Source organism: Eptesicus fuscus, chromosome 3, assembly GCF_027574615.1.
Source record: "Eptesicus fuscus isolate TK198812 chromosome 3, DD_ASM_mEF_20220401, whole genome shotgun sequence".
Classification (NCBI taxonomy): Eukaryota; Metazoa; Chordata; class Mammalia; order Chiroptera; family Vespertilionidae; genus Eptesicus; species Eptesicus fuscus.
In genome coordinates this window covers 75,009,771-75,035,093 of record NC_072475.1, presented here as the reverse complement: position 1 = coordinate 75,035,093, position 25,323 = coordinate 75,009,771, and positions in this window count along the sequence as shown.

The following is a 25,323-nucleotide window of genomic DNA, read 5'->3' as shown; positions in this document are numbered from 1 at the left end:
AGAAATGTAAACTGGGAGTTCTATTACCACATATTAAAACTTAGCATAAGGGTTTTGTTTTTAAAAGAACATTGTATTAATGTAGGGAATATCCAAATATCTATTTATCTACAAAGATAAATAAAATAACAAGAGATTCTAGAGGAGCAGAAAATGGCGGCAGAATAGACAGACGTGTTCCAAGCCTTGTCCCAGAGCAGAAAGAAAGAACAGCTGAGGGTCATATGGGGAGTGTTTGTTGGCAAGTTAAGGGACAGCTAAACTCCAGGAGAAGGTGGGGGACTGCTGGACGGGGTTTCCCTGATCAGGCAGCCCCCACTGCTGCTGGGTCCCCACCTGGAGCTACGGGCTCGGACGCGGAGACCGCGCCATCTTGAAGGGGAAAGTGGATCTTATCAGAAGCCTGAAAATCCACAACTGTGGCAACCACCGAACAGCTGTGAGCCTCAGAACATCGGTCTCCAACTGGCGCAAACACGTGGATTCAAAGGAGCTCTTCACTCCACCACGGAAAGGTCAGATTTTGCCGGGGATAAGGTGAGGTCTTTGGTGCCGGCAGGAGAGAGAAACACACTCTTTGCGGGAACTGGAGGACTGGGGAAGTCTGTGCCTAGAAAAATACGTGGCTGTTGGGGCTGGCGTGATCTGTGAAAGGGGGTCCTCAGAGCTGCTAACAGAAGGGTTCTCTAAAAAGCAACCCATTTTGATCTAATGTGGAGGGACAGCCTAAGAATTTCAAAGGTGTGCCGGCTGCTTAGACTTGCGTGCAGACCCATTGCTCGCACACTTGGGCTTTTTCCTCTTCAAATCCTTGCTTCTGATTACTAAGCCCAATACATAGGATCACCCAGTGGGGACACCCTGGGAGACTGCAGGGGAAAGTTGTTTTTCTGAAACCTGGGGATCGGAGTGGGAAGTGACCATTGGAGAGCCAGCTCTGAGGCAGCCCACTACCACAAACCGGTATTGAGTGCCACAGGGAAAGAAGTATCAAAACACAGGCTAGAGAGGCCAAATAGATCCGGAAGTCAATCCAGAAACACTGCCACCCAGGGGCTGAATCAAAAATTGACTCTTGTGTAATAAAAAATAAAGGAATACGAGAAATTAAGACACCGCCTGCTTAAAAATCAGGACTGGCTTACAACACTGAGGAACAGTGGGACGCAGGGAATTGCAATACTGTCCATACTGGGAAACAGGCGTGCCAAACAGAACAATAGAGGAAGTGAATAACCTTCACTACTGCATTTTTTTTCTTCATTTTTTGCATCTTTTACTTAAGAAACTATTTTTTTTCTTTTTTCCTCACTTGATTTTACCTTTTTAATTATTACATTTTTATTTTAAATCAGTATTATTACTACTACTGTACCCATTTTTTTTGTGTCATTTTATTTTCTCTTTATTTTTCTTTGGGATTAGTGTTCTACATTCTATTTTCATCTTTCCTTTAGCATCGTTTTACTCTATATCAACACTACCTTTATGTAATCACTCTCTTCCTAAACTTTCCCCTTTTGGTGTCCTGTTTATCTTAACCCTTTCCTGCTTTAGATTTTCCCTATTCTTTCTGTTTACCCCTGTTAAAAATTTCACCCTATTTATATGTCTAATTTCCAATACCCTGTTCCAAGTCCATACACACCTCTCTCTTCGCTGTCTTAACTATCCAAAAAATTATTTTTTTCTCTGTCTTTTTGTTGTTGTTTGCTTGAATGTTGATTATATCGAATTTTTATGCTGTTTTGTGAGATTGTTTTGCTAATACTTGTTTTTTTTTTTTGTTTGCTTTGTTTTTCTTTGTTTTTTGCTTCTGTTTTCCCGGATCTTGCTTGATAGTAGTTGGTGTTGTAGTTTGTATTAATCTCCAGGTACTTGTTGCTGGCATTTGCTGGGATTAGTGGTTGTTCTATTGGAGTTTTTTCCCCATATATATAGTTTGTTCCCCTTTTCTTTCTTAGTCTCTTTCTTGTCTCTCTTATTTTTTTTTCCTTTTCCCAAATTCATTTTGGCAATTCTTTTTTTTTCTCTTTTTCCTCTTCTTCTTTCTCTCCTATCCCCTAATTTGCCTTTCTCTGGTGGTCACCTTTATTGGAGGTTATTAATATCGTGAATACATTTCTGTTCAGTGCCTTGTGTGTTGTAACTGGTTGTGTTGTATTTTGTGCCTTTAAATCAATGCAGGAGAGAGAGAACTACATAACCAGACATCTGGAGAAAAGAGACCATGGGGAGACAAAGAAACAGCCCCCATAGGAAAGAAAAGCAGGCATCACCAGAAAAGGAAGTAAATGAAATAGAGGTAAGCAACCTATCAGAGAAAGAATTCAGAGAAATGGTCATAAGGTGACTGAAAAGAATGGAAGACAAATTCAACAATATGAGTAAGAACCAAGAGGAAATGAAGAAGAACCAAGAAGAAATTAAAAATGACATCGCTACTGTAAAGAACTCAATAGAAAGCATCTACAGTAGACTAGAAGAAGCAGAGAACTGCATCAGTGAGCTAGAAGACAAGGGGGGAAAAATACCCAATTAGAGCAGCTTCTAGAAAAAAAAAATTAAAAAGCAGGAGGAGAGCCTAAGGGAACATTGAGATAACACGAAACAAAACAACATCCATATAATAGGGGTCCCAGAAGGAGAGGAAACTGAGCAAGGAATAGAAAACCTGTTTGAAGAAATAATGACAGAAAACTTCCCTGATATAGGGAAGAAAAAACCCACACAAATCCAAGAAGCTCACAGAGTCCCAAGCAAAATGAACCCCAAAAGACCGATGACAAGGCACATTATAATTAAATTGGCAAACACCAACAACAAAGTAAGAATCTTAAAAGCAGCCAGAAAGAGACAGAAAGTTACATACAAAGGAACCTCAATCAGACTAGCAACTGCTTTCTCAACAGAAACTCATCAGGCCAGAAGGGAATGGAATGAAATACACAAAGTCATGCAAAGGAAAGGTCTGAATCCAAGAATACTGTACCCAGCATGGCTATCAATCAAAATTGAAGGTGAAATCATGAGCTTCACAGACAAAAAAGGACTAAGGGAATTTATTACCTCAAAACCAGCAACGCAAGAAATGCTAAAGGGTCTGCTGTAAAAAAAAAAAGAAATAGGAAGCAAAGAAGAAACACAGGGGTAAAGAATAATAATGGCGACAAATAAGTACCTATCAATAATTACTTTAAATGTAAATGGATTAAATGACGCAATCAAAAGACATAGGGTAACTTATTGGATAAGAAAAAAAGACCCATATATCTGCTGTCTACAAGAAACCCACCTCAGAAAAAAAGACACACACAGACTGAGAGTGAAGGGATGGAAAAAGATTTTCCAAGCGAATGGAAATGATAAAAAAAAACTGCGGTAGCAATACTTATATCCAAAAAATTAGATATCAAAGTTAAGGACATAACAAGAGATAAGGAAGGCCACTTCATAATACTAAAGGGAGCAATCCAACAAGAAGAAATAACTCTGGTAAACATAGTCAAACCCAATACAGGAGCACCCAAATACATAAAAATACTCCTGGAGGATATCAAGGGAGAGATTAACAGCAATAGAATCATAGTAGGAGACTTTAATACCCCACTATCACCATTGGACAAATCCTCTAAACAAAAAATCAGCAAAGAAACATCAATCTTAAATGACTCACTAGACCAGATGGAATTAATAGACATCTTCAGAACATGTCATCCCAAAGCCACAGAATATACATTCTTCTCAAGTGCACATGGGTCATTTTCAAAGATAGACCATATGCTGGGACATAGGCAAAGTCTCTTCAAATTCAAGAAGATAGAAATCATATCAAGTATCTTCTCAGATCACAGTGGCATAAAACTGGAAATCAACTAAGATAAAAACAATCCAAAGAAATCAAACCCATGGAGACTAAACAGCATGCTATTAAACAATGACTGGGTTAGCAGAGAGATCAAGGAAGAAATAGAAAACATCATGGCATCAAATGACAATGAAAACACAACAATCCAAAATCTGTGGGACACAGTGAAAGCAGTCTTGAGAGGGAAGTTCATAGCTCCACAAGCCTACTGCAAAAACAAAACAAGAAACAATGGTAATAAATTACCTAACCCTACACTCAAAGAGTTAGAAAAAGAGCAACAAGAAAAGCCCAGTGTAAGCAGAAGGAAGAAAATAATAAAGATCAGAGTGGAGATAAAGGACATAGAGACCAAAGAAACAATACAAAAGATCAACAAAACCAAGAGCTGGTTCTTTGAAAGGATAAACAAGATTGATGAACCTCTAGCTAGGCTCACCAAGAAGCAAAGAGAGAGGACCCAAATAAACAAAATCAGAAATGAAAGAGGTGAAATAACAACAGACCCCACTGAAATACAAAGGATTGTTAAAAAATACTACAAACATATCTATTCCAACAAACTGGACAAGCTGGAGGAAATGGACATATTCCTAGAAAAATATAACCTTCCAAAACTCAATCAGGAAGAATCTAAGCAGCTCAACAGGCCAGTAACTATGGAGGAAATTGAAGCAGTCATCAAAAAGCTTCCGGCAAACAAAAGCCCGGGACCAGACGGGTTCACAGGAGAGTTTTACCAAACATTCAAGAAAGAACTAAAACCTATCCTCCTCAGACTATTCCAAAAAATTCAAGAGGAAGGAACACTTCCAGGCTCCTTCTATGAAGCCAGCATCACCCTAATACCAAAACCAGATAAAGACAACTCAATGAAAGAGAATTACAGGCCAATATCCCTCATGAACATTGATGCCAAAATCCTCAACAAAATTCTAGCAAATCGGCTCCAGCAGTACATCAGAAAGATCATACACCATGACCAAGTAGGATTTATCCCAGGAATGCAAGGATGGTACAATATCCGCAAATCAATAAACGTGATACATCACATAAACAAATTGAGAGATAAAAATCACATAGTCGTATCAATAGATGCAGAAAAAGCATTTGACAAAGTCCAACACCCTTTCTTGATAAAAACTCTCAGCAAGGTGGGAATAGAAGGATCATACTTCAACATAATAAAAGCTATATATGATAAACCCAGAGATAACATTATACTCAATGGGCAAAAACTAAAACCATTTCTCCTAAGAACAGGAACATGATAGGGATGCCCACTCTCACCACTCCTGTTTGACATAGTACTTGAAGTATTAGCCATTTCAATTAGAAAATAAGAAGAAATAAAAGGCATACAAATTGGAAAAGAAGAAGTAAAGCTGTCCATATTTGCAGATGACATGATATTGTACATAAAAAACCCAAAAGCCTCCGTCAAAAAACTAATAGACTTAATAAATGAATTCAGTAATGTAGCAGTATACAAAATTAACGCCAATAAATCTATGGCCTTTCTATACACCAATAGTGAACTTACAGAAAGAGAGACTAAAAAGGCAATCCCATTTACCATCGCTCCAAAAAAATTATGATACCTAGGAATAAACTTAAGTAAGGAGGTAAAGGACCTATATGTGGAAAACTACAGGACACTGAAAAAAGAGATAGAGGAAGACGTAAACAGATGGAAGAACATACCATGTTCATGGATTGGTAGAATCAACATCATTAAAATGTCCATATACCCAAAGCAATCTATAGATTCAATCCACTCCCCATTAAAGTACCAACGGCATATTTCACAGACCTAGAAAGAACTCTCCAAAAATTCATCTGGAATAAGAAAAGACCCCGAATAGCCAAAGCAATCCTGAGAAAGAAGAATAAAGTAGGAGGGATCTCAATACCAGACCTCAAGCTGTATTACAAAGCCACTGCCCTCAAAACAGCCTGGTACTTGCACAAGAACAGACATATAGATCAATGGAACAGAATAGAGAATCCAGATATTGACCCAAACCACTATGCTCAATTAATATTTGACAAAGGAGGCATGAACATACAATGGAATAAAGACAGTCTCTTCAATAAATGGTGTTGGGAAAATTGGACAGATACATGCAAAAAAATGAAACTAGATCACCAACTTATGCCATACACAAAAATAAACTCAAAATGGATACAGGACTTAAACATAAGACGGGAAACCATAAAAATACTAGAGGAATCCACAGGCAGCAAAATCTCAAGACATATGCCAAAAGAACTTCTTCACTGATACTGCCCCGAGGGCAATGGAAGCTAAAGAGAAAATAAACAAATGGGACTACATCAAAATAAAAAGCTTTTTTACAGCAAAAGAAACTATCAACAAAACAACCAGAAAGCCCACTGCATGAGAGAACATATTTGCAAATGGCATCACTGATAAAGGTTTAATCTCCAACATCTACAGGCAGCATAGTATTCCATTGTGTAGATGTACCATAGTTTTCTGATCCAGTCATATGCTGACAGGCACCTAGGCTGTTTCCAAATCTTAGCTATAGTAAATTGTGCTGCTATGAACATAGGGGTGCATATATCCTTTCTGATTGGTGTTTCTAGTTTCTTCGGATATATTCCTAGGAGTGGGATTACTGGGTCAAATGGGAGTTCCATTTTCAGTTTTTTGAGGAAACTCCATACTGTTCTCCACAGTGGCTGCACCAGTCTGCATTCCCACCAGCAGTGCACGAGAGTTCCTTTTTCTCCGCATCCTCGCCAACACTTGTCCTTTGTTGATTTGTTGATGATAGCCATTCTGACAGGTGTGAGATGGTACCGCATTGTTGTTTTGATTTGCATCGCTCGGATAATTAGTGACTTTGAACATGTTTTCATGTGTCTCTTGGCCTTCCTTCTGTCTTCTTTCGAAAAGATTCTATTTAGGTCCGTTGCCCATTTCTTTATTGGATCATTTATCTTCCTTTTATCAAGTTGTATAAGCTGCCTGTGGATGTTGGAGATTAAACCTTTATCAGTGATAGCATTTGCAAATATGTTCTCCCATACATTGGGCTTTCTTGTTGTTTTTATTTTTTTATTTTTATTTTTTTATTTTGAAGAAATTATCTTTTTATTTTTTTCATTTTTATTTTTTCCCAATTTTTTTATTAAGGTATTATATGTGTACATATCTTACCATTGCCCCCCCACCCCACTCCCATATATGCCCTCACCCCCCAGAGTTTTGAGTCCATTGGTTATGCTTATATGCATGCATACAAGTCCTTTGATGATCTCTTATCTTCCCCACCTCTCCCTAACCTTCCTGCTGTAATTTGACAGACTGTTTGGTGCTTTACTGCCTCTGTATCTATCTTTTTGTTCAAGTTTATAATATTCTTTATTATCCACAAATGAGTGAGATCATGTGGTATTTTTCTTTCATTGACTGGCTTATTTCACTTAACATAATGTTCTCCAATTCCATCCAGGTTGCTGCAAATGGTAAGAATTCCTTCTTTTTATGGCAGCATAATATTCCATTGTGTAGATGTACCACAGTTTTCTGATCCAGTCATCTGCTGATGGGCACCTAGGCTGTTTCCAGATCTTAGCTACTGTAAATTGTGCTGCTATGAACATAGGGGTGCATATATCCTTTCTGATTGGTGTTCCCAGTTTCTTAGGATATATTCCTAGGAGTGGGATTACTGGGTCAAATGGGAGTTCCATTTTCAGTTTTTTGAGGAAACTCCATACTGTTCTCCACAGTGGCTGCACCAGTCTGCATTCCCACCAGCAGTGCATGAGGGTTCCTTTTTCTCCGCATCCTCGCCAACACTTGTCGTTTGTTGATTTGTTGATGATAGCCATTCTGACAGGTGTGAGATGGTACCGCATTGTTGTTTTGATTTGCATCTCTCGGATAATTAGTGACATTGAGCATGTTTTCATGTGTCTCTTGGCCTTCCTTCTGTCTTCTTTGGAAACGATTCTATTTAGGTCTGTTGCCCATTTTTTTATTGGATCATTTATCTTCCTTTTATTAAGTTGTATAAGCTGCCTGTAGACGTTGGAGATTAAACCTTTATCAGTGGTTTAAATGGTAAGAAGGAATTCTTACCATTTGCAGCAACCTAGATGGAATTGGAGAACATTATGCTAAGTGAAATAAACCAGTCAATGAAAGAAAAATACCACATGATCTCACTCATTTGTGGATAATAAAAAAACATTATAAACTGATGAACAAAAAGATAGATACAGAAGCAGTAAAGCATCAAACAGACTGTTAAATTACACCAGGAAGGTTAGGGAGAGGTGGGGGAGATAAGAGATCAACCGAAGGACTTATATGCATGCATATAACAATAACCAACGGATGCAAAACATTGGGGGTTGAGGGCATGTATGGGAGTGGGATGGGGGGGCAATGGTAAGATATGTACACATATAATACCTTAATAAAAAAAAAGAGAGATTCTAGAAATACATCTGCATATATGTGAGAACTTAAAGAATGGCAAAGTTTCTATTTCAAGTCAGTGGAGAAGCATGGTTGCTTTAATAGATAGTCTTATAATTTGATTTAATCCATTATAATTTTCCCTCCCGAGCCATAAAGGTTGCTTGCTTCCCCTGAAATATTTGACTTTTTGAAGGAAATTGATACCTAATAAAAATCAACTCCAACAATGCCAGAAAGGATGCAAGAGAGAGATAGATCTCTGGTAGGAGAACCTTTGTATTTAGACCAAACTGATTCTATCTCTCAACTGTGACTTTACAAGCTATGTAAACCTTTCTGGACAATTAATCACTTCTGTTGGACTTTAAAATTATGGATATATATTTGATTATGGTATCTTTTATAACATAGTGTTCTCTTTATTTATATTTTTACTTTGTCCTCATCCTTGATATGTTTTCTTCATGCTTTCTTAATTTTTTTCTTCAGATTTAAAAAGTATAGGGTCTTTATATATAGTTGCAAAACAACAGCTATTTGTTTTATTGCTCAAATTTAGAGATTTGATATGTAATGTATTGATACCTTTATTTAAACATATAATTTTTTAAAATATATTTATATTTGTTTCATTTTACAGCTTTGTAAGATAAAGTCTGATAAACATTTCCCCCTGTGTTATTTTTTTCCACAGGAGTTTAGTTATTTTTGCATTACTTTTTCTGTGTTTGATTTTCTTTTTTCTGTGTTTTTTTTTCTCTTTCTTATGCAGTTGGATTTCTTTAAATATTTAGGGTTTGAGAACATATATATTAGTAGCCTATGCACCTGTCACTGGTTCTATATGTGTGTGTACAGTATCATCTAATTAATACATGACAATGGCAGCTCAGATGAATTTATGCACGAATATGTGGCTAGAGGTAGAGGGTATTACACATTCACTTGGGGTTGGCAGTATGTTTTCCCATAAGGTAATATATGTATTTCTCACTTCTTTTCATGATATCATAGTACTTGGAACACATTTCAAAGTCTCTGGTACTCTGACCATTCCCAATCTCAGAACTGCTCCACAGATTTGTTTGTGGCTTTTTATCTGAAAATGAGACTAATCAGCTCTTTCTTAGCCTTGGAATCATAATTATACTGACTTCCCATCAGCACCTTTATTATCCTGGGTTCCACTACAAGGATCTTGGAGTTTAGATCCTAGAGTTCTTCTGGGAGGGGAGGGGAAGAGAGAAAAACATTCTTTTTTATAGGTTTACTATTTTATTTACATGTAGTAAATAATTTCTCGTATCCTTTGGATATTGGCATCATTTTGGTCCTATCTATATTCTCTTTTCCAGAAATTGTTCACAGATACAGTCTGTTGATAAAAATACCAGAATGTTGGTATTTTCAAGGATTTATTTACCTGTCCTGTTTGTTATTTTTGCTCTTAAATATATGTTGTTAATTTGAAGGGATTTAGGAGAGAAGTCAATCAATGTGTATTTGATAGCCCCTGCTTTTGTTTAACTATAAAAACATACCATGCCTTAAGCAGTGATTCTCAAACCACAGCCTTTATCAGAATTGCCTGCCTTTCTGATTTTATAGGTATGAGGTGGGTCTTGAATCTGCATTTATAACCATTTCCCAGGTGATACCAGTGCTGCCTCCCAGGGACTCACATTTTGAGCATCACCCTTAGAGTTTCCTTCAAATCCTACTTGAATTAGGGCTTTAGCCTTATGAGTTACTTGCTTGAAACATCCATTTTCAGGTCAGGAAAATTAGAATCAGTGAAATTAAGGAACTACACAAAGCTATTTGACTAAGGGAAACCCAAGTAACACATTTGGGGCAGGAGATAAATTAACTAGGCTGTTTTTATTTTTTTACTGTAGGATTTTTCAATAAACATGTGTTTGAATTTTCCATTTAAGCAAGTGACCCTGAATTTTAGCAGAAAATGTTGAGAGATTGAAATCCGTGCTGTCTTCTAACACCCAAATGACGGTAGATCCATTTGTTGGTGTACTTGTGCTTCTGTTTGTGTCTCAAAGCACCTCTGTAGATGTGTGAGTGTCAGCATAGTTAAACACATGTACCACAAACATTCACTTCCTCTTGCTCTTTTGACCCTTCGGCTTCTTTCTTTCTCCATTTCAAAAAAGATTTCCTTATCATTTCTGTGCAGATCATGGAACTAGTCCTTTTTCGTTGCTGTCACTTAATTGACATTTTAAACTAGACTATATTTAAATATTACACATTATGACTTACCATGAAGTTATAATTGCAGTGAAATTTAAGCTAGAATCAATATTAAGTCTTCACCCAAATCATTGTATTCAACTTGATTAATGATTGTAATTGATTGATGTGAATTAAGAATGGCAGAGCATTTAAAAGCATTACAATGATCAACTACATTTAATTTTCACAGAAATAACCTGTTAGAATTCTTCACATGTTGATCGTCTTAGAGTTCAGAATTCTTTTAGAAATAGTCATCAGATTTGGGGCAATAGTGTTTTTTCTATTGCCTAAAATATCCAAATATAAGACACTAAATTACCAAATTTACTATGAATATTTTGGTTTTATTAGTGGAATCACACAAGTATTTTCTCATATTTACAAATTTCCCACTAAAGTTGTCAGAAGATAAGAAGGAGAAAGGAGTAGACACCAGGCATGTTAAAACTATCATATTTCAATTTTTCAGGGGAAAAGTTCATGTTTTACTAAATGTACTCATAAATAAAATCCAAAGACAATAATTTATAGTCATGTTTTCACATTTGGGCTGCATTTAACTTGTCTAGTAAATGGAGGCCAAGGATTAGTGCAAGCACACTATGCCTCACAACTTAAAATTGGCATGACAGAGGGATATACAGTTTTGTGTATATATAACCTTTGGGCTTACATTTAGTCTTTCTCTGATACCAATAGAAAGATTGCTTACTTGATCAGTTTAGGTAAATTAAATTGATGATTTTTTATAGTGAATTAGACAGCTTTTCAAGAAGAAAGTAAATTCAATTTCTATACTAAAATGGAATATGATTGAAGTATCAATACAATGTCTATATAACTAAAATTATCTCCTAGAGAATTTTGTTTTCTTAACATTTTCAGAGTTGAAAAGAATTCTGGCTTCTTAACTAACTCTTGTTTTGGCTCTCTTCATATCAACAATGGAAAATAGCCAGTTGTGGAGAAAATGTTGATGGTTTTGCAAGGTACAGGAATGTAGTTTAAAACTTAGCTATGTATAGAGTCAGCCTTTTCTTCTGCCAAAATGAATAAACCTCTGAGTGAACCTCTGAAGTTCACCTTGAAGTTCATGATGGAGTCAACAGAACATTTAAGCACAAAGGGAGAGCAGATTAGAATTAAACAGATTTCTACCAATTACAAGATACAGTTCAACATTAATTTTAATCCACTAAATTAAAACCTTGTAATGTCAGTGTAAATATATTCTTGAGGTGAACGTGGGGGAGTGGGATATGTTTGATAGCTGAAAATATTGCCTGAACTTTAAAAAATGCTTAAGCAGCACATTCTTTGGCTTAGATTATTGAGGAAATCAAAGTATTTCAAACAATATAATATCAATCATCATTTCAGAAATAAGATAATTGTATATCATTGCATTTTATCAATTAAAAATAGTCTAATAGTTTCCTATAAATGCTTTTATCAAAGTTCTTTATATTTAAAGCTGGAAAAGTCTAACAATGCTGTAACTATGTATCTTAAAACACATTTTTATAAAATATATTAAATTTAATGACAACTCAAGAAGCATTCTGAAAAATTGTGTATTTTGAAATAGTATGTTATTTTTCTTATTGGTTTATGCTTTGAAAAAATTCAAATTTATCCTATTATACATTACTAGAGACCCAGTGCACAAAATTCATTCACAGAGGGGAGTTCCTCAGCCCCGCCTGCACCCTCTCCAATCTGGGACCCCTTAGGGGAAGTTGGACATTCCTTTCACAACCCAGGATGACTGGTTCCTAACCACTCGCCTGCTTGCCTGCCTGGTCACCCCTAACCCCTCTGCCTGCTGACCTGATCGCCCCTACCTTGTCCCCCTGCCTGCCTGATCGCCCCTAACTGCCTTCCCCTGCCAGCCTGATCTTGCCCCTAACTGCTCTCCCCTGCTGACCCGATCGCCCCTAACTGCCTCTGCCTGCCTGATTGACCCTAACTGCCCTCCCCTGCTGGCCTGATCTTGCCCCCAATGGCCCTCCCCTGCTGGCCTGATCTCATCCCCAACTGCCCTCCCCTGCCGGCCTGATCACCCCTAACTGCCTCTGCCTCGGCCCCTACCACCATGGCTTTGTCTGGAAGCAAGTCAGACATCTGGAAGATGGCTGGTTGACCCAGTCTAATTAGCATATTGCCATTTTATTAGTATAGACAAGAAGTATTGAAATTTGAAATGGTTTTACCTATGGCGAGAAGTATTGTAGTAAATTACTGGCTCTATTATCATACTGCTTCTTTTGAACACCTATAGTTTTAGGTTATAGCACTTTAGGACAGAGTTATCCTTCAGTAATTTGTTCCTGATAAAGGAGTTTGGTTGGTAGGTGCTTATTTCTGCCTAGTTAGACTTACCTCAACACAAATCTTATTGATATGAGAATGAGATCCTATATTTAAAACATGAATATAGGTTGCAGTGTAAGCCAACATTTAAAGATAATGGATTATTCATTTTTATAAAAATAATTTCAATTAGAAAAATATAAAAATAAGAAAAAATATCCATAGTCCATTTAAAAGGGACAAATATTTTTAACAGAGAAATTACTTATTACTCTTAAAAATATGTTTACACTTCATCAGACTGCTACAAGTGAGTTTTCAAATATGCATTATGAAATATGCCCCTAATAAAATGTTGAGGTTTAAAAAAATAAAATAAAGTTAATTCTGTACTTACCGCAACATACCAGAAAACTGTAAAGAATTAAATACTTCAATTTAAAACTGAAAACTGCAAAAGACAAAGGCATTTGTATTTCACATTTGTCATTTTTGGTAATCACACTGGTATTTGCCACACAGCAGTCCACAAAACGATGGAGTCCCTGAATCACTTTCTCTTTCCCAAAATTTCAAAAAAAATGGAAGGCGTTTAAATGTAAGTATAAAAGATAGTATTGTAGATACAAAGAGCTATTGTGTCTGCAAAATAAGAAAGCAGAGGACCTTGTAACTGCAGTGTCTATGTAGAGTTCTCCAGTGCTGGCAACCCTCGCGCAGAAATGCTGAAGAAGAAGCTGGCCCGCTGGCCCTCGGAGCCGCTGTGTGGGCTTGGAGAGCCGCGTGGGGTTGGGGGTGCCCTGTTGCACAAGACTGTCAGTGTCCAGCATTATCAGATCTCAGCAAATGTTCACCACAGGGCGCCAACTCTAGTTGCTTCAAATGTATATTTTCCTAATGTAAATGCCAAATTAAGTTCTCAAAAACGAAGTCATTTGCTATTCCCACAACGTGCACAAACACAGCTTATTAAATCTTGTTTTATGCAGTAATGTTCTTAATCTGGTGAAAACATCTGAAAACAATTAAGCTATTAATTATGTCTGAAATTTGGTTACCATTTGATGATAAAACACAGACATATATATGTTAAACCTGTAACAATATGTATAATAATCTATTCTTTTATGACTTCACTGTAAGTAATATAAGTATTGTAGGAATTGTTTACTATCATCTGTTTTACTCTCACTCTCCATGATAAGCATAGAGATGTTGTACTTTGCATACAATTATGAGGAAATATTTTTTGTAGACTAGAATAGTGACTATTTGCAAGTACACTGGCATTAACATTTTTCAAGATCATTAAAATAATTTCCCTTTCTTTATTTATGAATCACAACTTACTCTTATTCATAGAAAAAGAATATTGTTTTGTAGGACATTAATATTTTGGTGTCACTGTAGCAGAATAATACCTAATGGTCTCATATGTATAACAACATATGTCCTTTGGAGGCCTTAAATAAGGAATACTTACATATTGCAATATGTTCAGTGACTTTTTGAGATGTTGTTTAGTAACATGCATTCCTTTTGCATTATTTGGTTTTATAGTGGAATTTGTCTGATTCAGCTTATATTTCTAAAATAACATTTCTCTTCAGAATTAGATAAAGTTAAAAATTAGTTCTCTTTGTCATAAACTTTAGCAGTGTTGGAAAAATCTTTCTCTTCCATAGAGCAAGAATAAAATTTGCCATCCCCACTAATATTATAGAATTTTGAGATTATTAACCAAAATTGAATTTTATTATATAATTGTCCATATGATAATTTTAAGTAAATTCAAATACACTGGAATGGTAAGCAAATAACATAAAGTATTTTATTTGGCACTTCTATATTTATCCTAGCTGCAAAAAGATAGTCAATAACTGAGAGGTCTTTAATTATTGTGATATTAAAAATGACTTTTTCCTAATATTGGTTGAAATCTTAAAGCATTTTTTTTTACATTTTTATGTTACAATATCTGTATATTGCACTAGTGCTCCCACCCAAAGTCAAGTTGTCTTTTATCTCCTTATGTTAAACCCCCTTCATGTCCCCCACCAACCCTCTGCTCTCTGGTAACCACCACAATGCTGTTTGTGTTCATAGTTTCTGTTTTATATCCTATACATGAGTGAAATTTTCTGCAAATTTTTGTTTATATCACTCAAAGGGACATAAAAGTACAATAAATGGAAATCCAGGCAATAATTAAGAGACTATAAACCATGCTCTGAAAAGATGGAAAGGTTAGATCTATTGTTTGATGAAGAGAGGATACTGTTAATAAGTGAGAGAAAGTATGAAGAATTATGTAACAAATTTTTCTTCCTTTTTTTTCCTGTTACAAAAACTAGAAAGAGCAGAATAAAGTAGAAGTAAAGGTTGGGTGAGGAAAGCATAAGAACCCATACAATTGTTTAAATGAGGTTAGAACACTAAACTTAGAAAAGTAATCCTATAATGTCAAATGAATTCATAGATGTAATTTCAGAACACCTGTCAGTAATCTTAACAAACTCATAATAAAAGAAAAATATGCCATAAGACTAATGATGGGTAAATGCTTTTAAAGGGGAGGAAAGAATGGAAGCCAGAAATGACAGGTAGATTCTGCCAAAATTCTGGAATAGATTATATGCTTATGAAAGTTTCATTAGCATAACTTTAGAGTTGTGATTGCATAGAAAGAAAAATATGAGATATATTTAAGATTCAATGGGATGCCATTAAAATGAATGGCATACAGAAGTGTTGCCTAAAGCTAAAGAAATGCAGACTCCACATAGAAATCAATGAAGTTTGCTAAATCTGTATAGGTGTGGCCCTGCCAGTGTTGCTCAGTGGTTGAGGTTTGACCTAGGAACCAGGAGGTCATAGTTCAGTACCTTGTCAGGGCACATGCCCAGGTTTCAGGCTCATTCCCAAGTCGGAGAGTACAGGAGGCAGCTGATCTATGATTCTCTCTCATAATTGATGTTTCTATTTCTCTCTCCCTCTCTGAAAAAAAATCAATAAAAATATATAATTAAATCTGTATAAGAGTGAAGATTTTCATTTAACCATATCAGATTAAAGAATACCAATTGAAGAGATCAACCAAAGGACTTGTATGCATGCATATAAGCCTAACCAATGGACACAGACACCAGGGGGGTGAGGGCATGAGTGGGGGGTGGGGGGACAATAGAGGGATAAGGACACATATGTAATACCTTAATCAATAAAGAAAAATTAATTAATTAATTTAAATAAATTTTAAAAGTAAGTATAAACATAAAGAATACCAATTGAATGATGTCAAACTTGGAGATATTATTAGAATATTTATCTATATAACTGGAGGAAGCAAGATATGTACTTGCCCTAGATCCTTTGCTCTATCTTCAGTCTTGTATAAACAAAACCTGCTCTTTGAGATGGTCATCTTTAACATTCACAAATCATTATCCTAGTAGCCTCAATTTGCTAGAGATACAAACTTTCTCCCAGACTGGCACATTATCTTCTCAACCACCACAATGTTTTAAAGTTAAGTAAAAAATAAAGTAAATTAAATTCGAAGAGCTAATTCAGTAGTTTAGGGATTTAAAATTGTAAATCCTACTAGGTAATCTATCAGATTTTAATTTGAATTAAAATATATAGTTATTGTTTTTGTAACATTCAGCTGAAGAATACAAGATATTTGATGAAGTTTTTAAATGGCACCGGGATGTTTAAAAGATCTGGATTGACAATATATATTATTTTAATTTGTGAGATTTACATGGGATATTCAAACATTTGGAAGCATTTTCTTATTGGTGTTGAAAATATCCCAGTCTAGTATTTCAAGTTACTATTACAAAATTGGATATGTTAAAGTTTAAATGCGTTAAAAGTGTTTATGGATGTTTGTTGAACTAAGTAAATAAATGAGACTAGTTCTTTTAAAAAGGAGTTTAGTTTGTTCAACAAAAGTTAATTTAATATTAATATAAAATGTAAAGATAGTTCCTTTTTTTAATATACCTAAATATAGAATTATAAAATATGCAATTTAGTTTTTTCAGCTTCAGTGAGTTATAATTGACAAATAAATTTATAAGGTAAAGTGTACAACATAATTTGATATACATAGACACTGTCAAAGAAAACTCCCCGTGTAGTTAATTAACACATCCATCACCTAGCATATTTACTTGTTTTTGTTAAAATATTTAAGTTTTACTACCTTAACAAGTTTCAATTATATAATTCAGTGTTATCAACTATAGTCATTATGTTCTATGTCAGACTCTTAGGCCTCATTCACCATAACTGGAAGTGCATTCCCTCTTACCAACTCTCCCTATTTCCCCCCAATCAGTCCCTGGAAACCACTACTCTACTCTGTTTCTATGAGTTCAACTTTTTTCTTTTCCTTTTTTAGATTCCACATGTAAGTGATACTATGCAGTATTTTTCTTTCTCTGGCGTATTTCACTTAGCATATTGCTCTCCAGTTTTATCTATGCTGTTGCAAATGACAGGATTTCCTTCATTTTTAAAGTTGAATTACTAGTATATATATATTAGGAGTCTTCAAGTTTGCAAATGTGATATATATATATATATATATATATATATATATATATATATCACATTTGCTTCATCTGTTTATCTGTCAGTGCACACTTAATTTGTTTCCATATTTTGGCTATTGTGAATAATACTGCTATGAGCATGGGAACACATATATATCTCTTTAAGATAATGATTAGTTTCCTTTGGATGCATACCAAGAAGTAGAACTGCTGGATTATATAGCAATTCTATTTTAAATTTCTTTAAGAACCCTCATACTTATTCCATGGTGGCTGCACCAATTTATAATCCCATCGTTGGTGCACAAGAGTTTTGTTTCCTTTTTCCACATCCTCACCAACATTTGTTATATCTTATCTTTTTTTAATCATGCCTATCCTAACTAGTGTGAGGTGATAGCTTATCGTGGGTTTTTCTAAATAAAACAATATTTTCCAATTACAATTTACATTCAATATTATTTTTATTAGCTTTAGGAGTGAAGCATAATGGCCAATCATATACTTTACAAAATATTCCCCCTGATATTTTTAGTATCTATCTTGTACCATACATGTTATTACAACAATATTATTGACTATACTTCCTATGCTGTACTTTACATATCCATGACTATTTTGTAACTACCAATCTGTACTTCTTAATCCATTCACCTTTTTCACCCAATACCCTAACCCTCTCCCCTCTGGTAACCATTAGTCTGTTCTCTGTATCAATGAGTCTATTGAGTCTGTTTCTGTTTTGTTTGTTTATATTGTTCCTTAGATTATATATATAAGTGAAATCATTTGGTATTTGTCTTTCTCTGACTGAGTTGTAAATGGTAAGATTTCATTCATTTTTGTGTGTGTGAACAAGTAATATTCCATTGTATATATGCACCATAGTTTTGTTTTGTTTTTAATCTACTCATCTATTGATGGGCACTGGGTCACTTCCACAGCTAGATTATTATAAATAATTATGCAATAAACATGGGAGGGTGCATATATTCTTTCAAAATAGTATTCTGGACTTCTTCTGATATATACATAGAAGTGGAATTGCTGGGTTGTAAAGCAGTCCCATTTTTAAGTTTTTTAAACACCTCCATATTGTTTTCCACCAATCTGCATTCCCACCAACAGTGTATGAGGGTTCCTTTTTTTCCACATCATAATTACAATTCAATTAATCCAAAAGAGGTAGAAAACATTGAAAAAGTAATACAGAATAGCTAGAACAAATATAAAAAATACCAAGATAGCTATAATTAGAAATAACACATTGAATAAAAAAGTAAGGAAAACTATATGCATAGAAACCCACTTTTGGCTCAGTTGTTCTGGCCCAAATCTTATTATGTATAAAAATACTCAGAATATTGATTAATAGGTGCTATGGCTCAAATTTCTTCTCAAGAGATATTTTATGGAATAGCTTTTGGGTTCCATCATATTCAAACTTTGTTGTCAACAATTTCTTTGCAGACATAAAAAAAAACGTGTGTCACACCATGCCAAGCTGAGTAGCTAATGCCACATAGCCACATATGATAGAGTCAAGATTAAAAATAACACACAGAAACCTTGGGCACCAACCAAACTGAAATATTATAAGAATAAAAAATGAAATTCTGAAATTGGTGCAGGGCAGGTGAAAACTGGGTTATCAGTAGAATATTATTAAAGATCTTGAGATGTGCATTAAAAATTAACATATGCCATGAATGTATCATCATGCCCAGAGTTAATTCCTGGAACCGGAAAGAATGGTAGTAGGAAATGGTGATATCTTAATATCTCTATTTAGTTAATAGTGTCACACCAATGTTAATTGCTTAATTTTAAATAATGTACTGTAGCTATAGAAAATGTAAAATCTTAGGAAAAGTGTGTTGTAGGGTACAAAAGAACTTCCTATACTATAAAGGAGTGGGCAAAAGTAGGTTTACAGTTGTTCATATGGAAATTCAGTAAATAACTCTGTTTCTTGTATTCACAACTTATGCCCACTCCTGTATTTACAACTCTGCTGTAACTCTAAAACTATTTAAAAATAAGAAGTTAAAAAAGGTAAAATGTATCAATAAAATAGAGTGTCATGTAAAACATCAAAACAGTTTTTTCACAACTAGAGGCCCAGTGCACGAAATTCGTGCACTCTGAGGGGTCCCTCAGCCTGACCTGCACACTCTCGCAGTCCAGGGGCCCTTGGGGGATATCCAACTGATGGCTTAGGCCCGCTCCCCCTAAGCTCTCAGTCAGACATCCTTAGTGCTGCTGTCGAGTGGGAGAGGCTCCTACCATTGCTGCTGCTCTCGCCAGCCATGAGCCCAGCTTCTGGATGTGCGGCGTTCCCCCTGTGGGAGAGCACTGACCACTAGGGGGCAGCTCCTGTGTTGAGCGTCTTCCCCCTGATGGTCAGTGCATGTCATAACAACCAGTCGTTCGGCTGTTGGGCCGAAACCCCTCTCTGACATCCCCCAAGCTATCCCAGATTGCGAGAGGGCACAGGTCAGGTCTAGGGACCCCACCTGTGCATAATCAGGTCCGGGAAGGAATGTGGGAGGGCTCCAGAGCGTGTCTGACCCATCTCGCTCAGTCTTGATTAGCCCGACTCCAGCAGCAAGCTAACCTACTGGTCAGAGCATTTGCCCCCTAGTGGTCAGTGTATGTCATAGTGACTGGTCGATGGTCTTCCCCCTAGTGGTCAGTGCACGTCATATAGAGTGGTTGAGCGACCTTAGCATATCATTAGCATATTACGATTTGATTGGTTGAATCAGATGACCAGACATTTAACATATTAGGTTTTTATTGTATAGGATACAGATGTAATTTCTCTTTGGTAAAAGAGCAAGTACATGGAGGAATTGGTGAAGTTAATGGAGTACTTGCTATGCAGCAGAGTTTTAAGTGGATTATTACATTCTATTTTCACAATAACCATTATAGTTAACACTATGGGCCCGATGCACGAAGATTCGTGAAAGAATAGGCCTTCCTTCCCCTGGCTGCCACCTTCTGCCTTCATTCCAGCCCTGCCGCCCTCCTGTAGCTCCCTCCACTCCTTGGCCCCCCCCCCCATAGCAGGCATCCCGCCCAACCCTGGCCACACCGCACCTGCATGCGCGTGCTGCCCAGAGGCCCAGAGCAGTCGGGGAGGGCCAGGATGCATCCATCTTTGCCATGTCAATTTGCATATTCCCTCCTTATTGGCTGTGGGCACCGCCATCTTGTCATGGAGTGACACTCAATTTGCATATTCCATCTTTATTAGATAGGATATTATCTCATGATTTTACAAATGAAATTAAGTTACTTTCTCAGATCAGTAAGCTGCAAATCTGGGATATAAAACAAAGTTTATATATAATAATAAAAGGGTCATATGCTAATTAGACTGGATGTCTTCTGGAAGTCATTCCAGACATCCTTCCTGACCAAGTCGTGTTGGAGGGAAGCCTGTCTGGGTCCCGGGTGCCAGTAGGTGGCCCTAGAGAAGCCAGCCCAGGTCCCGGGTGCCTGCGGGCAGCCTGAGGGAATCCAGCCTGATTCCTGTGTGCCTGCTGGCAGCTGGAGGATGGAAGCCTGGGTCCCGGGTGCAGAGGGAAGCCAGTGCTGGCAGCTGGGGGAAGGAAGGCCTACTCTTGCATGAATTTTTGTGCATCAGGCCTCTAGTCTCTCTCTCTCTCTCTCTCTCTCTCTCTATATATATATATATATATATATAATTGGCCATTATGACCAGTCGAACAAACAACCAGTCAAACAGTCTCTGTGACGCGCATTGACCACGAAGGGACAGATGCTCAACGCAGGAGCTGCCCCCTGGTGGTCAGTGTGCTCCCACAGCCAACCTCCCGCAGCCAGCCAGCCTCCCACAGTCTCTCCACCTGGCCGGCCAACCTTCTGTGGTCCTTCCTCCCGGCTGGCCAGCCCCAATTGGCCCTGATCACCAGCCAGGCTGAGGGACCCCACCCATTCACGAATTTGTACACCAGGCCTCTAGTATAGCTATAAAGACCAAGATTTCCCCCCAACATGGTAGCCTCTCGTGTTACAATTTGTCTTCTGTACTCTCCTTAAGTTTTATTTTCATTTATGTTAATTTTAAGACGGGTATTAAAAAGTAGAGTGCATTAGGATGATAATCAGAATAATAGGGGGGTTAGGAAACAGTGAGGTTATCCCAAAATACAAAGAAGAAAAAAGAGCCCCAGATGCCTGACTCAATTGGAGCATCAACCTATACACCAAATGGTTATATGTTCTATCCCCAGTCAGGGCATGTGTAGGAGGCAAAAGATCTCTCTCTCTCTCTCTCCCCACCATCTCCCTTTCTTTCTCTCTCAAAAAATCAATTAATTTTTTTAAAAAGTAGGTACATGAATATATTATAATTAGTATCGATAAGCAAGGTTTTCATTATTTCAAAAGGGATCCATACAGATTTTATGAGAGGGGTGCATATTTTATGTTAAGGAAAAATATGTTTTTGCATTAGGTCATTTAATAAAATGAGCTTCTTTATGAAATCTTGCTTATGTAATGGTATTATTTAAGTATAGGCAGGATGTGTTGTTCCCCAGGGAGATCTATCATTTTCAGAAGAAATAATTCATGCAAAGCCATGATGGTATAAATTGCACTGAATATTCAGGAAATAGAAAATACTAATGGATTGCAGGATTATATATTCTGGTACCAGTGGAAATTGTTTAGGTATTTTGCTGTCACAATGAAAGACTGATAAATATATTGCCATTGTATCTAAATTCTGTTATTATAACTTGGAGTGTTGTTATAGATCTGCTAAGTAGTCAGTCACTTGAAATATTTTTACAAAATTTGGTGATAGGACTATAAAGTCTAAATTAAGGGCTAGTTTCAACTAGTTCCCTTGCAAAAGAATGAAAGATAAAAGCAGTATAATAAAAATTAAGCACTTATTATATACCAACTGTTATACTTGATATATTTTATGTAATCTATGAATTCTGATTTTTATATAATAAAAATGTAAATTTCTACATAAAGGCATAACAGCACACATAAATTCTACCTTGTCATCAATATCTTTTTTTCAATACTATTTACTGGAGATGTTTTCATTAGAAAATTTAGTGTAGCATTCTAAGAAAATGTATTAATATATACCAGCAAATGAAAGCATAATACTCTACATATTATTTTGCATCTTGACTTTTAATTTAACTAAAAAAAACAAAAACAAAACATGTGAAGTCAGAAAAGCCTCACAACAACAATATAAGGTGAGTATATACCTTATCTACCTCCCTTGGCAAATAAAGAACATCAAATGTTTGGAACTGAGATGTAAAGTAACTTGCCCAAGGTCACAGCTAGTAAGTGGCAGGCAAGGGTTTGAGAACTAGCAATCTTGACTTCAGAGTCTGTGCTCTTAGCGCTTCATCATAATGTCTTAGGGATCTTTCTTCATCCAAAAAATTGTAGCTTTAAACATTGTTTCTAAAGGCCATGTGACTTCAGAGAAAAATAAAGAATCCTTTTGCAAGTAATTAAACGAGCATTTAGCATTATCGTCAGCATTCCTATGGTAGTGTAGTAGGAATAATGAGATACCAGCCAAGAAGCTTATCAAGTTACCTTCCTAACTTAGTTAAAATTGTTTCTAGTTAACTCTAACTTAGTTAAATTGTTGAGGCAAGCTCTCTCCATACACTTTATGAAAATAACTAAGTTGAACAAAAAGTCTCTCAAGCTATACAATTAGGATAGTAGGTCAGAATGCCCTTGCTGTTGGTTGGTGTGATTTCTTTTTCTTTTTGTTGTTATAGTAGTTATCACAATCACCTTTTCTAAGCAATATGGAAAGTCTGTTTCAAATTAATCCCATTGGCAGACTGTTCTCTCTCCCTTTAGATGAGATCTTTAAAGAAAGATCTAGCTACATAGTGAGAAAATGTAGTGAAAACTATCTTAAACATCAGGGTTTTTGCTAATTGAAGGCTTTAAGGAGACAATAGATGCTTATGCACAGTTCCTTTAAAATATTTTGTCAAACATTTAAAAAAATAAATCCCAAAGTTATCTCTCTCATCTCCAATGATACCTGCCTTACCAATTCCTTTGCTCTTATAATATAACTAGCTTTCTCATTGCAGGAAAAAATCCTGCAATAGGATTTCCTGCTGCACTCTACCCCACCTCCGTTCCTCCCTTGTCCCTCGCCTCACCTTCTCCTCCAGCCCACCCGCGTTTCCCTTTGCCCCCGGCCCCGCCTCCACTCCGCCTTTATCACCCGCCTCACCTTCTCCTCCAGCCCACCCGCGTTTCCCTTCGGCCCCGCCTCTGCCCCGCCCTTGTCGCCCGCCCCGCCTTCTCCTCCAGCCCGCCCACGTTTCCCTTCGCCCCTGGCCCCGCCTCCGCCCCGCCCTTATCCTCCCCCCCAGCTTGCTTGCTTCTTCGAAGCTTTACTCCCTTCTGCAGCTCTTGACTTCTTTGGACGCTGTCTTGATATGCAAATTAGCCGCCATCTTTGTTGGGGCAATTTGCATACTCGTCCTGATTGGTTGGTGGGCGTGGCTTGGCTGGTGGTCGTGGCTTAGGTGTAGCGAAGGTGCGGTCAATTTGCATATTTGTCTATTATTAGATTAGATGTACTTTATGTTCCTTTTCCTCTGCAAAAATGATAATGACTCAAAAGGAGGAATCAGTTATGGTGAAGAAAATAACACTTTTTGCATAATATCATAGTTATAATAATCCATATTGCTAAGGCTGACCATTCTCACAAAGCCTGATGGATTCCCTTTCCTGTCTTCTCCCGAGATGGAAAGATTGGTAGGCATTTCACAGAGGAGCAGAGGAAAGAGAACATTTTTCCAACTGTTACTATCCATATCTTAATTATTACCATCTTTAATAAGGAAATGCAAGTTATTCTTCAAATTGAAATTTTAAAATTTTGTACCTTGTACTAAAACCCTTGAAGTGCTGACTTTTAAAACTTTTTACCCTGCCCTAACCGGTTTGGCTCAGTGGATAGAGTGTCGGCCTGTGAACTCAAGGGTCCCAGGTTCGATTCCAGGTCAAGGGCATGTACCTTGGTTGTAGGCACATACCCAGTAGGGAGTGTGCAAGAGCAGCTGATTGATGTTTCTCTCTCATTGATGTTTCTAACTTTCTCTCCCTCTCCCTTCTTCTCTGTAAAAAATCAATAAAATATACTTTTAAAAAAACAAACTTTTTACCCTTTCTCTGCATTCTGTAATATTCCTTCTCTGAACATATATTACTTTTCTAGGTAGAAACAAGCACCACCTCACAAATATTTTAAAGTGTTTTTTTTTAAGTCTTATGTTACATAGTTAATAAATAGTTCCTAAAATGCATATTTTTGCCAAGTAAACTGCTATGTAATCTCTCATAAGCAAAATTATGTCTTCATTTTTATATTAAATTTAGTACATATATTCCGTAAGTATAGTTCAAAGCTAGAGAAAAAAATGATAATTTTGTTTTTATTTTTAAAATGTTCCAATAATAGAAGCTATTACTCTGGAATATATACTACTATTTTTCTACTTCTATTATGGTTGTGTATCACCTTGCTTATTTATAGCAGATGCATATTATTTGGGAAAAAGGAATGCTTAAGAAATTTCTTATAGGTTAAGAAAATTATCCAATTCTTATGTGTTTTTGAACTCTCTGAGTGCTAACATTTTTGTGTGAATTTTAAGATAACGGATAAAATACATATTAATGACACACTTTCCCTTTTGAAAGACTTTAATATCTAAAAGGGAAATAAGACTTGCAGAGAAATGACATTTTACCAAAAAGCTTGATCTTTTGTGACATGTCATCTAATTCTCATAGTGGGTATAATT